Source organism: Narcine bancroftii, chromosome 5 (genome assembly GCF_036971445.1).
Source record: "Narcine bancroftii isolate sNarBan1 chromosome 5, sNarBan1.hap1, whole genome shotgun sequence".
NCBI classification, from domain to species: domain Eukaryota; kingdom Metazoa; phylum Chordata; class Chondrichthyes; order Torpediniformes; family Narcinidae; genus Narcine; species Narcine bancroftii.
Genome location: NC_091473.1, coordinates 236,234,587 through 236,248,162, shown reverse-complemented (window position 1 = coordinate 236,248,162; position 13,576 = coordinate 236,234,587). Strand labels below are relative to the sequence as shown.

The following is a 13,576-nucleotide window of genomic DNA, read 5'->3' as shown; positions in this document are numbered from 1 at the left end:
ATTTATCGTTGGAATACATTTATCGTTGGAACACACAAAAGTCAGCGTGTACAGAGCCGTTGTCATACCCACGCCCCTGTTCGGCTCCGAATCATGGGTCCTCTACCGGCACCACCTACGGCTCCTAGAACGCTTCCATCAGCGCTGTCTCCGCTCCATCCTCAGCATTCATTGGAATGACTTCATCACCAACGTCGAAGTACTCGAGCTGGCAGAGTCCGCAAGCATCGAATCCATGCTGCTGAAGACCCAACTGCGCTGGGTGGGTCACGTCTCCAGAATGGAGGACCATCGCCTTCCCAAGATCGTGTTCTATGGCGAGCTCTCCACTGGCCACCGAGACAGAGGTGCACCAAAGAAGAGGTACAAGGACTGCTTAAAGAAATCTCTTGGTGCCTGCTACATTGACCACCGCCAGTGGGCTGATGGCACCTCCAACCGTGCATCTTGGCGCCTCACAGTTCGGCGGGCAGCAACCTCCTTTGAAGAAGACTGCAGAGCCCATCTCACTGACAAAAGACAAAGGAGGAAAAACCCAACACCCAACCCCAACCAACCAATTTTCCATTGCAACTGCTACAACCGTGCCTGCCTGTCCCGCATTGGACTTGTCAGTCACCAACGAGCCTGCAGCAGACGTGGACATACCCCTCCATAAATCTTCGTCCGCGAAGCCAAGCCAAAGAAAAAAGAAAAAAAAGAAAGACATGACTAAAGATGTGGTGCAGTATCAATGATTGTTATGCATGCTATTTTAAACTGCTAATATTTTTCTATAATTTCTCTGGGAAATTGACAGACATCTTTGGACTGCCATAACGCAGAAACCCTGAAGATGCTATCAGAGATCGAGTCTTGCTGTTTTGCATCCATAACATCAATCTTTGGCATGTTGCACATATCCTCACTGGGAAGACTGACACAAGATAGTTACTTAAGGTCTCGGTCATTTCTGCGTTACCCAATGTTGATTCCCCCTTCTCATCTTCCAAGGGACCTTTGTTGACTTTTGCCACTCTTTTCTGCTTTATATTTGTTTTAAAAACTTTTACTGTCTGTTTTTTATATTTTGTGCCTATTTTATATTCTATCTTTCCTTGTGTTATTGCTTCCTTAGTTTTTTTTAATGCTTTTTAAAGTTTACAGAGTTTTACATTTTGCCACCTTTTGTCTGATGTCTTCCTTTATTTTATCAGTTAACCAAGACTGGCTTTCCACATCCTTGCACTCCTATATTTGTACTGGAATATACTTTTATTGAACATTGAAAAATCTCTCTTTTGAAAGATTGCTACACTTTCTCAACTGTCCTACCACATAGCCTGTGTTCCCAGTTACACTAGCCAACTCTTCCCTCATCCCATTGAAGTCTCCCTTGCCCTGATTTTAAATTGAACGATTTGCATGAGAAGTTTAGATGTACTGTGATCATTCTTTCCAAGAGAATCTCTAACTCCAAGATCATTAATTGCACAGGGTCACATCTAATATTGTACAGCATGTTCCCTTACAGATTCAGTAACATGCTGATGGAAAAGGCTATCACGAATGCATTCTATGAAGTCCTTGAGACTGCCTTGACCAATTTGATTCATCCAATCTACGTGCAAGTAGACCAGTACTGTTCCATTCTTGCGTGTAGCTAACATTTCTTGGTTTATTGCCTGTACCACTCTAACATTATTATTATTTGGTGGCTTGTAGCCACCAAATAATATTTTTCCCTTTACTATTCCTAATCTCTACCCAAATGGGTTCCATATTCTGCTCCTGAGATCTTGTATCATTTCCTCATTGTTGCCTTAATCACATCCTCAGTTACGAGCGCTACACCATTTCTCTTGCCTTGCCTTCCTGCCTATCCTTCGGTATTACCTAATGCCCTTGGATGTTTAATTCTCCACCCTGAAAGCACATTTCTTTAATGGCCACTAAATTATACACCTTTGTACTGATTTGTACCACAAGTTCATATACCTTGTTTCAAATACGATGGACGTTCTGATAAGTCGGTGGTTTTCAAACTGCCCCCACTAAACTCACATTCCACCTTAAGCAATCCCCATGTATCTATGATTGGTAAGGGATTACTTAAGGGTGGTATGTGAGTGGGAAGGGAAGGTTGAGAATCACTGCTCTAGACCCAATTATTACTGAAATAATTTGCTTGAAAAAAATTGTTATTGGCCCATTTTCTTTGGAATTATGAAACCATGCACATAATGAGTCATTAGGTACAATCAAAACAGTGGTTTTCAAACCTTTTTTTTCCATTTGTACATCACTTTAAGTAATCCCTTACTAATCACAGAGCACCTGTGGCAAAGGGATTGCTAAAGGTGGAATGTGAGTTTAGGGGACAGTTTGAAAACCACTGAGATTCATTGTCCCTTTAGAATCTACTAATCTTTTGCAGCCTTCTCAAATGGAATCCAGGTGATCGCATATTGCAGTGAATGTCAGGCCTGATCTGTTGAAAAGTATTCTGATATTCATGTCTTTAATCACTTCTGTTCTGCTAGTAATTTAAGCCCATCAAGCAATATGGCCTTAGAAAGCAACTTTAAATTGTTCCATCTTCCATGATTAATGTTACAAATACAAGTTATTTGTTCTCACATTTATAATAAGTGTGAAGATTGAACATTAAGTTTATTGCAAATTTTAGTAATTAAGTAAACTTTAATAAAAGCTGGTCTGTGGTTTCCTGACTGCAAGAACTCTTTTTTTTAAGCATGGAAGCCACTATAATGCCAGCATAATTGTTATGAATCGAAATAAGTAGGGATTAGTAAAGTTTCCTCTCTCCTCAAACTGGTAGATACTTAAAGGATGTGGAAGCTATGGAGAGTGTGCAGAGGAGATTTACCAGGATGTTGGCTGGATTGGAAGATGTGTTTTATGAGGCAAGTTTAGCTGAACTAGGGAGTTTTCTTCTTTAGAGCGAAGAAGGATAAGAGGTGACTTAATAGAGGTGTACGAGAGACATAGACACAGAAACAGCCTGTTTTTTCCAGGGTTGAGTAGCAAACAACAGAGAACCATCTGTACAAAGTGAAGGGGGGGGAAGTTTAAGGGAGTCATCAGGGGTAAGTTTTTTGTGGGTGTATGGCATGCCTTGCCGGGGTGGTGGTGGAGACTGGAACAATTGGGGCATTTAAGAGATTTAAGCTGCTTTCTCACTTGTGTCCCACTAAATCGGCCGCTCAGTGTCCCAGGATAGGACACTATTGCTATTTAACCACTTTAGAATCTACTAATCTTTTGTAGCCTTCTCAAATGGAATCCAGGTGATCTCATATTGCAGTGAATGTCAGGCCTGATCTGTTGAAAAGTATTCTGATATTCATGTGTTTAATCACTTCTGTTCTGCTAGTAATTTAAGCCCATCAAGCAATATGGCCTTAGAAAGCAACTATAAATTGTTCCATCTTCCATGATGTTATTACAAGTTATTTGTTCTCACGTTTATAATAAGTGTGAAGATTGAACATTTTGGCTTAACCACTCCTAACTGGGATAGTGAAGGCTTTCACATTTGCAAGGAGCCAACCCCAGGGCTGGGACTGTTCTATCTTCTACTGGTGAAGTCATGACACATCGAATGATGGTGGACCTGCCCTACATCCTGATCAATGTATTATTATGATCTTACAGTCGAACAAAATTAATCATGCCTAATTATAACATTATTAAGCTTTAAGTACAGCACAGTATGAGCCCTTCAGTCCCTGTTACTGCTGTTGTGCCAACCTATATTAACCTTTATGAGGGACCATATGGGAAAGTGCTAGCAATAAATAGCAATAGCGGACAATTTTTAAACACTGAGATATAGTGCAGAATTTATTCAGCATGGGGAATTTGGTAACACTATCGTGTACAATTTATAAATACAATGGAAAAAAGCAATGGCGGGCGGACCTGTCCCCTCAGAATTTTGTGCAGTAGTTAAAGGGCTGTGTGCATGGCTGTATGCACAAAGCACTTACGGAGGGTTTTCTCTGCTGTACAGCATTCTAGGAAGTCAGATCCAACATCACTTTTTCCCACAGTCTTCATAAATTGTGCGCTATTGCGCTACCAACTTTTCCATGCTATTTAAAAATTGTCCGCTATTGCTAATGATTTCCTCACTCGCTCTCTTGCTGCAATTTTCCCACAGCAAAGTTTATACCTTCATTTTAATCTTCCTTCACGTTCCCGCATTCACGCAAAAGCTTGGGTCATTTCAATCCCACAATGCAATTGCCCATTCTACACTTGCCTGATTACAACGCTGGCATCTGCAGACGCTGGGGATTGTACTAGGGGTCAAGGCTGTCAATCCCCGGTGTGAGATGACATCATCTGATGCTGGTGTTGAAATAATTTTCCTTTCACACTAGACACTTGAAAGGTTGATTGACCATTAATTCCTGGGACCACTTGCAAGTGTGAAAGGGGCTTTAGGCACATGGATGAAAGAAAAATAGACGGTTATGAAGTAGGGAGGGTGTAGTTTTCTTTGGGCAGGAATATATAGGTCAGCACAACATTGAGGGCTGAAGAGCCTATATTGTGCTGTAGTGTTCTATGAACATAGTGAAAAGTGCATTGGTACATGTTGTCATCTGAACACCTAGGGAGTTTTAATGATGAGATGCCCATATCAAACTTGGCACATTGCTGAAATATAATTTTTTCTTTCACTCCCGCCCAATTTTAACTCCAGGTTGGTGTGTTGTAATAGGTGGGGAACGTTTGGAAACTGTAGGAAAATGTTACAAATAATCAACAGGTGAGAAAGTGCCCGTGTATGTGGAGGTTGAGTTTTACTGTTGCAGATTTGTTTCATTTTACCTCCACTCTGTTGCCTTGCACTTCATTTTGACTTGCCACACATGGTGTCAAGGAAAGTGGAGGATAGGGAATGAACAGATTGTGATGCAGGACATCTAACAAACCTGTAGAATCCTCTCGTGATTCAGGAAAAGTTTAACAGACTGTGCATTCTCATGGACTGGCATTAATCATTGAAGATTTCTGATTGAAAATGACCATTGAATAAATCTTTTGGAAGAAAGCTAATCAATAACAGTAGTAAATAGATTTGGGTTTTTTTTTGTAATGCCGTTAAAGGCATTTACAACATTTCCTACACACACTCACAGCTGGAATAATGAGTCATTGGATGCTTTCCAGGAAATGTTGCAGTGCTTTAAACAGTTTCCTTTTTTCAATGAAGTCAATCCAACTTGCATAGTTGATACCGTGAGAGCATTCTGATCTATTTTACACAATAACATTTGTAGCCATCTTATTTCTGAATTTTTACCATAGGGAGTTGCTCCTTTGGTGGGAAGGGGGTTGGGGTGTGAGAGGTCCATTTCTGTTGGTTCTGAGGTCACTTAGCTGTGAGCTTTTTTATTAATGAATTCTATGTCCATCAGTCCTAATTATAATCAGTAAAAAATAAATATGGAATAAGCAAGAAAAAAAACTTTTTTAATCAGCAATTTTGCAAGGATAAATCCAATATTTATTATTTCTGTACTTCAAATATATTTTTGTCCTTGACTATCTTTCTGATCTAATTCTAGTTTCTCCAGCATTTTTGTACATTGCACATATTTATAGTCTCTTTTCACATTAAGCTCTGTGGTTGGAATGTATGCACCTGCCTATTTTTTTTTAAAACATTCTCTCCATTCACTGATGCCGGCTTATAGAAATCATGAAACAACTTTGTATAAATGTGGTTGAGTGGAAAGATCTTAATTGACTGGCTTAAAAGAAAGAATTTTGTTCAAGCAGTTATTGTTTTGTCTACTATCTTCTGCAACATATTAGTTTGCAATCTCCAACAATTGTTTATAGTATAACCCTATGGAAAAGCAAAATAAAAACCTCCCCAGAACCTTTTGAATCTCTGCTCCGTGAGCACTATCATGGTGTGCCTTTTGAAGTCCTGCCATAGTTCAAACAACCCAATAAACAGACCGCACGGATAATTCCGCACATCCTGTTTTACCGTTCAAAGCACATCCATAAATGAGTTCCTGATTTAATTATTGAGAGTTTACAACTGTTTCCAGCAATATGTCGCTTCCACTGATGCATCTCATCAGTAAATGAAACTTTTGTTTCTCAGCCGAGTAGGAATTTTGCACTTGGTGGAAATAGTTAGAAGCTTCCACATCACTATCACTTCCACATTTGTGGCCATGCTGTCAGGGAGATTTTCTTTAAAGTCCTTTTTACCTTTCTCACACTAGCTGGCAACAAAGTGTCGGTGTCTGCACTAAATTGGCTGAAGTCCTGTCAGGAATAATTCTACCATTTGTCTCTGGGAATAAACCCAGTTGAACTGCTTTTGTAAATTTTTTTTGGACCATTCTGAGGAGAAAACGATTAGCTGTAAAAGGATTGAAGCAATTTCCAAATCGTAAATTTTTGAGAAAACAAAGTTGTGAAAGGAAGTACAAAAGATGAACTATTTCTATTAGAACCTTGCATTTAAAAAAAATTGTTTTTGTTTTGTTAAAGGAAGAGCCAACTGATGCATACCTTTGGAATTTCATGGCTGTTTGCCTAACACCTCCAATTTTGATATCTGGCAGAGCATAACATTCCAAATCTCTGACCAACAAGTGTGATTAAGTTCGTTCCTACATTAAGCAAGTTGGTAAAACTGCTCTTCCTTATCCATCATCTCTTTGTTTGCTTGGGCACTAACCACAAGCCACAGTGGAATCTGTGACCTTGGTTTAAAGTGACATCGCATGGACCATTTAAAAAACTGCGGGAACTACCAGCAGTAGACACACAGGCCATATAAAGAAGACCTGACCACATGAATGCAGAGGGAGGTTACAGGTTAAGCTAAGATGCCAGGCCCTAAGGTTTCTGCTTCCTACCATTCTCCTGGCCAACATAGTCCTTGGTGAACAAATGATGAACTCCAAGCCAGGCTTCACCATCAGGAAGTTCTATGTGATGTGCTTTACAGAAACCTGGCTAAATGTGGACATTCCAGATATGGTGCTGCAGACCAAGGTCTGTATCCTCCAACACGCTGACTGGTAGAACCAGGGGAGGTGGTGTTTGTCTCCTCTTCAATTAATCGTGATGCACAAATTGACGGTCCTGGAACCCCAGACCTGGAGCATCGGGCGATCGAGTACCCCCTCCCCCCCCCCCCCCCCCATTCTACCTGCCGAGGGAGTTGACCACCATCATCCTGGTCGCAGTGTACATTCCACCCCAGGCTAACATCAGACTGGCACTGGAGGGACTGAGGTCTATAATTAGCGGCCATGAAAGAGCACATCATGATTCCTTCCTGATCATTGTGAGGGACCAGTCAGGTCAACCTGAAGAAGTCTCTGACAAATTGCCACCAATACATCACATGCAAGACCAGGGGAGCCAACACACTTGAGCACTGCTACACTACCATGTAGAATGCCTACCGAGCCATTCCACAACTGCATTTCGGCAACCCTGATCACCTTGCTGTATTTCTACTCCTTGTGTACAAGGAGAGACTGAGGACCATTGCACTACTAGTGAAGATGGTGAAAGTATGGTCAAGGGATGTGGAGGAGTGTCTGCGGCACTGCTTTGAATTGGTGGACTGGAACGTATTCAAGAACTCGTGCATAGACTTAAATGAATATGTAACATGTCACCGACTTTATCAAGTCCTGCATGGAAGAGGGAGTGCCCACGTGCACATACCAGGTGTTCCTTTTGATGAATCAGAGAATTTGTAACCTGCTGAGGGTGGGAACAAGGGTGTTTAAGGCCGGGGATCTAGAACTCTGTGAAAATCCAGGTATGACCTGGGGAAGACCAGCTCTGAAGCAAAGTGACAATTCCGGAGGAAGCTAGAGACCGATATGGCAGGGAGTACAGGCCATTGCAGACTACAAAGCAAGGGTGAAGCTGTGATGCTTCATTACCCAATGAGCTGAACACCTTCTGTGCCTGCTTTGAAAAGGAGAACCAAATAGTGCCTACTAGAATCGCTGAAAAGGTTGAGGACGATGTCAGAACATCATGCCCTGATGGCATACCTGGCAGGTATTGAAAATCTGCACCAACCAACTAGCCATAGTGTTCACAGATATCTTCAACCTCTCATTGCTGCAGTTTGAGGTTCCCACCTGGTTCAAAAGGGCATCAAGAAGAGTGTGTGAGCTGCCTCAACAACTATTGCCCAGAAGTATTAACTTGTACTGTGCTGAAAGGCTTTGAGTGGCTGATCATGGCCGGAATTAACATGTACCTAAGCAAAAATCTGGACCCACTATAATTCACCCATCATCATAATGGCTCCACAGCAGATACAATATCTCTGCCTCTCCACTCAGCTCTGGCTCACCTCAAAAACCTCAATTCATACATATAGCTGCTCTTCATTGACTGTAGCTCAGCCTTCAATGTCATTATTCCCTCAGTGCTGGTCAAGAAGCTACAAACTCTGAGCCCATGTACCTCACTCTGCAACTGGATCCTTGACTTTCTCATTGGAAGACCACAATCAGTACGAATTGTAAACAATGTTTCTTCCTCACTGATTATCAATAAAGGTTCAGCCCAAGGTTGTGTGCTTAGCCCACTGCTCTACTCATTATACACCCATGACTTTGTGGCCAGGCACAATTCAATGCTATGTACAAATTTGCCAATGACCCCTCAGTTATTGGAAGAATCACAAACGGCAATGAGAAAGTGTACTGGAGGGAGATGGATCTGCTTGTTGAGTGGTTTCACACCAGCAACCTTGCTCTCAGTGTTAGCAAAACCAAGGAGATTGTGGTCTTTAGGAGGAAGGCAGGGGAATACGACCCAGTTCTCATCAAGGGCTTGGTAATGGAGAGGGTCAAGAACTTCAAATACCTGGGTGTCAATATCTGTGAGGATCTGTCCTGGAGCCTCCATGTTGATGCAATCATAAAGAAGGCTTGCCAGTGGCTATACTTTGTGAAGTACTTGAGGAGATTCGGTTTGTCACTGAAGACTCTTGAAAACTTCAACAGGTGGACCGTGCAGAGCATTCTGGCTGGTTGCATCACTGTCTGGTATGGAGGCACCAAATCTCAGGACAAGAAAAAAATCTCTAGAAGGCTGTTAACTCAGCCTGCGACATCACCGGCACCAGACTTCATTCCATCAAGGACATTTACATGAGACATTTACATGTCTTTTATATATATATATATATATTTTTTTTAAAGCGGCTTCTATCCTCAAGGACCCCAACCACCCAGGCCACACCCTCTTCACTCTACTACCATCAAGGGGGGGGGGGGGTAAAAGGTACAGGAGCCTAGACAAGCACTCAGCAGCAAAAGGACAGCTTCTTCCCTGCTGCCGTCAGATTTCTGAATAATGAATCAACCAATTTTATGCCTTCTGCCTTTTCATGCACTATTTTTTTATATATACTTATTGTTGAAAGATGGTTCATAATATGAATAAATATACTGTGATGCTGCCACAAAACAGGGTATTTTGTGACTTGTTCATTACAATAAATTCTGATTCTGGTGACCAATGTCCAGACCTAGTAAAGAACTGAACTTATTTTATTCTGAGATGCTAAAGTGTTCGAAAAGCAGAGTTGCTGATAGCGAGTGCCTTGTTGAGGAAGACTGTGATACTTTTTATTGATAAAATCTTTTTATATTTACTCACCATCAAAATTGATGAATAGAATGAGAATGTGTTCTGTTGAAGTTCTACTTTCTATCTCCTGTTGCTTTGGAGCATCATTTATTTCACTTTATGGAAGTTTGCTGCTTTTACTTAATTTTGGGGTTCAGGGTACCACCAGTAATACCAGCATTTGTTTTGCTTGAGTAGTTGTGGTGAACCACTGCCTTGAATCACTGCAGTTCTGCTGGTGGAGATAACTCCACAACATAGTAATTGAGAAGTCATTGCAGATTACTTGAGCATAGTTTTATGCATTCTATAAATTTCCAACAAGTTGATTGAAAGGCAATTTGATGGAGCCTTGGACTTGGCTGAGTTGCACAGAACAGCTGATATTTCAAATTTATTATTATCCGATTGCACAAATACAACCTGATGAAACCGCAATCTCCGGTCCTCAGTGGAAAACATACAGGCACACAACCAGACATAACACATACAGACAAATAAAAAAATATACAGGACACACACACACACACACACACACACACACACACACACACACACACACACACACACACACACACACACACACACACACACACACACACACGTGTGTATATCTTTGGCTTGGCTTCGCGGACGAAGATTTATGGAGGGGGTAAAAGTCCACGTCAGCTGCAGGCTCGTTTATGGCTGACAAGTCCGATGCGGGACAGGCAGACACGGTTGCAGCAGCTGCAGAGGAAAATTGGTTGGTTGGGGTTGGGTGTTGGGTTTTTCCTCCTTTGCCTTTTGTCAGTGAGGTGGGCTCTGCGGTCTTCTTCAAAGGAGGTTGCTGCCCGCCAAACTGTGAGGCGCCAAGATGCACGGTTTGAGGCGAGATCAGCCCACTGGCAGTGGTCAATGTGGTAGGCACCAAGAGATTTTTTTAGGCAGTCCTTGTACCTTTTCTTTGGTGCACCTCTGTCACGGTGGCCAGTGGAGAGCTCGCCATATAACACGATCTTGGAAAGGCGATGGTCCTCCATTCTGGAGACGTGACCCACCCAGCGCAGCTGGATCTTCAGCAGCGTGGACTCGATGCTGTCGACCTCTGCCATCTCGAGTACTTCGACATTAGGGATGAAAGCGCTCCAATGGATGTTGAGGATGGAGCGGAGACAACGCTGGTGGAAGCGTTCTAGGAGCCGTAGGTGATGCCGGTAGAGGACCCATGATTCGGAGCCGAACAGGAGTGTGGGTATGACAACGGCTCTGTATACACTTATCTTTGTGAGGTTTTTCAGTTGGTTGTTTTTCCAAACTCTTTTGTGTAGTCTTCCAAAGGCGCTATTTGCTTTGGCGAGTCTGTTGTCTATCTCATTGTCGATCCTTGCATTTGATGAAATGGTGCAGCCGAGATAGGTAAACTGGTTGACCGTTTAGAGTTTTGTGTGCCCGATGGATGTATGTGTGTGTGTGTATATATATATATATATAGATATCTATAGAGATATAGATATCTATAGAGATATAGATATCTATAGAGATATAGATATCTATAGAGATATAGATATCTATAGAGATATAGATATCTATAGAGATATAGATATCTATAGAGATATAGATATCTATAGAGATATAGATATCTATAGAGATATAGATATCTATAGAGATATAGATATCTATAGAGATATAGATATCTATAGAGATATAGATATATACACATATATATATATATAGATATACATATATATATCTAGAGAGAGAGAGAGAGAGAGAGAGAGAGAGATATTGAATATGAGAGTCTTGGATGGTTAGTGTGAACAGTTCCTTTGTCCGTTCAACGTTCTCACTGTCCATGGAAAAAGGCTGTTCCTCAGCCTGGTGGTGCAGGCTCTGATGCTGCTGTATCTCTTCCTTGATCGGTGCTGCTGAAGGAAGCTGTGTGTGTGTTGTGATAGGGGTCCTCAACGATTTGCATGCCCTCTTTGTACAATGATCCCTGTAGGTCGCATTGATGGTGGAGAGGGGGACTCCAGAAATCCTCTCCATCACTCGTGTTGCCTCTAAGGTAGGGATCGACCTCTAACCCAATTCTTTAGCACTGTGGTACAGCGGCCAGGATGCTCTCAATAGAGTTCCTGTAGAAGGTTGACATGATGGTGGCAGGTAGTCTTTCCAGCTTCAATCTTCTCAGGAAGTGCAGTCTCTGTTGCGCGTTCCTGACCACGATAGGTCACTTCAAGGAACTTGATGCTGTCTATTCTCTCTCTACTACCAAGTTATTGATGTGTAGTGGAGGGTGGTTGTTTTCTTGTCCTCCTGAGTCCATGATCAGCATTGCACAGTAGATGAAATTTACAGGCAAGGTTCAGACACCCCACTGGGGTAAATTTGATATAATTTAGCTCTTGTTACTCAGAGGTACACCTCCACTCTCAGATTATCAACTCCAACCTAGTCGAGTTCAAGGTGTCTCTTGATGCAGTCCTTGTTAGAGTGTTTGGGAGAGTCGATCTTCCTTCTGCTTTAGTTTTCAAATTCATTCTGCAGTGTTTTCTTATGGAGTGGACTGACGTCAATATGTAAGGCACAGCTGACCGAGCACATTTGACTTCCTGCTGGTGTGATTTAAATGCAACACCTACCTACATGTTATATTTAGTAGGCAGCATGGTTGCAAACAATTAAAGTTTTTGATAGATAAATGATGAATTGGCGAAGTAATCAATAAGTATAGGAAACGTGCAGTTTCTATATTTTTAAAAAAATTACATCTGATGGACCGAGCACAGGGTCTCCTTTTCACGAAAGCCATTTTCATTATGCTGAAATGTCCCCTTTTTTGCTGTTTCACAAAGTTGTCCTTATTTCGAAATGCATTCAGAAGCATTGAAAGCCATTTGAAATCAAATAACCAGTTTTCTAAATCGTCACAAAGTTGAAACAAAATGAATGACCTAAAACCACTTGCTGTCCTTGTGATTTTTAGATTGAAATGATTTTGTGCTTTGCTCCCTATTCTTAAGAATAAAGAGCTTAGCTTAATCTCTATTCAAATGAATGGGCTCGTGGACACTGTTTGTTCTATAATACAGAATCTAGGAGTAGTGTGAATCCTGAGGAATTTCGGCAGGTTTATACTTCAATGATGGAGCAAAGTGACCGATTTGTTGGCAATAATCTGCCAGCATATTTTGCCTTGCAGGTATTGGTTTGATGAGAATCTGATGCCCTTTTATGAGCATGTTCTTCCCCTTGGGTGATTTTTTTTTCCCCACAGGGCTGCTTTATAACACTGGACAACATAGATTTTGATTCCTGAACACTTTTGGGTGTACTTTATGGATTTTTGGCTGCAGATCACAAAAATCAAAATTCTATCGTGTAATGTTTTTTAGATATAACCTAGTTTTGTGATTTTTTTTTTTCCTTCCCCCCCATTATATTTTAAGTCTACTAGTATATTACCCACAAAGCAAGCTGTTTTGATCAGTCCAAGCAAGCCTGGGCATGCACTCAGTGCGGGTGCTATGCAAATATTGTCTTAGCCTGGCAGATGCAGGCAGACTATAAAAGCAGCTCTCATAGACAGATGCTGTGCATTACATTGATTATAGATTGAACACCTGTTGATGCACATGCTCTTCAGGCAATAGCACAATGAGTGCACTTACAATAGCACTTATTGTCTTCAGGAAGATTCAATACCTGTACTGCAGAAATATCAATGTTGTCACAGCTGTGATGAATTTGTGGCGAGTATATGCTTAAAGCTCAAAGTCGCAGGATGACTGCACTTTTTTTAAAAAAAAAGCCAACCTCTACATCGGTTGTAAAATTGATGACCGAGACCAACTTTAGGCTCTTCACATTTGTTGTGCGGCATGTGCAGTCAACCTAAGAGTTTGGCTCAGCATCATTATACGATTTTAAACAGGTTACA

At 41.5% G+C, this 13,576-nt stretch overlaps 1 protein-coding gene across 7 annotated transcripts in view; it reads left to right on the top strand.

The window, feature by feature from the left end:
* Positions 1–13,576, top strand: part of LOC138765062 (high mobility group protein HMG-I/HMG-Y-like) — a 67,758-nt gene that overhangs the window by 21,137 nt on the left and 33,045 nt on the right. The gene's annotated exons all lie outside the window — the stretch shown is intronic.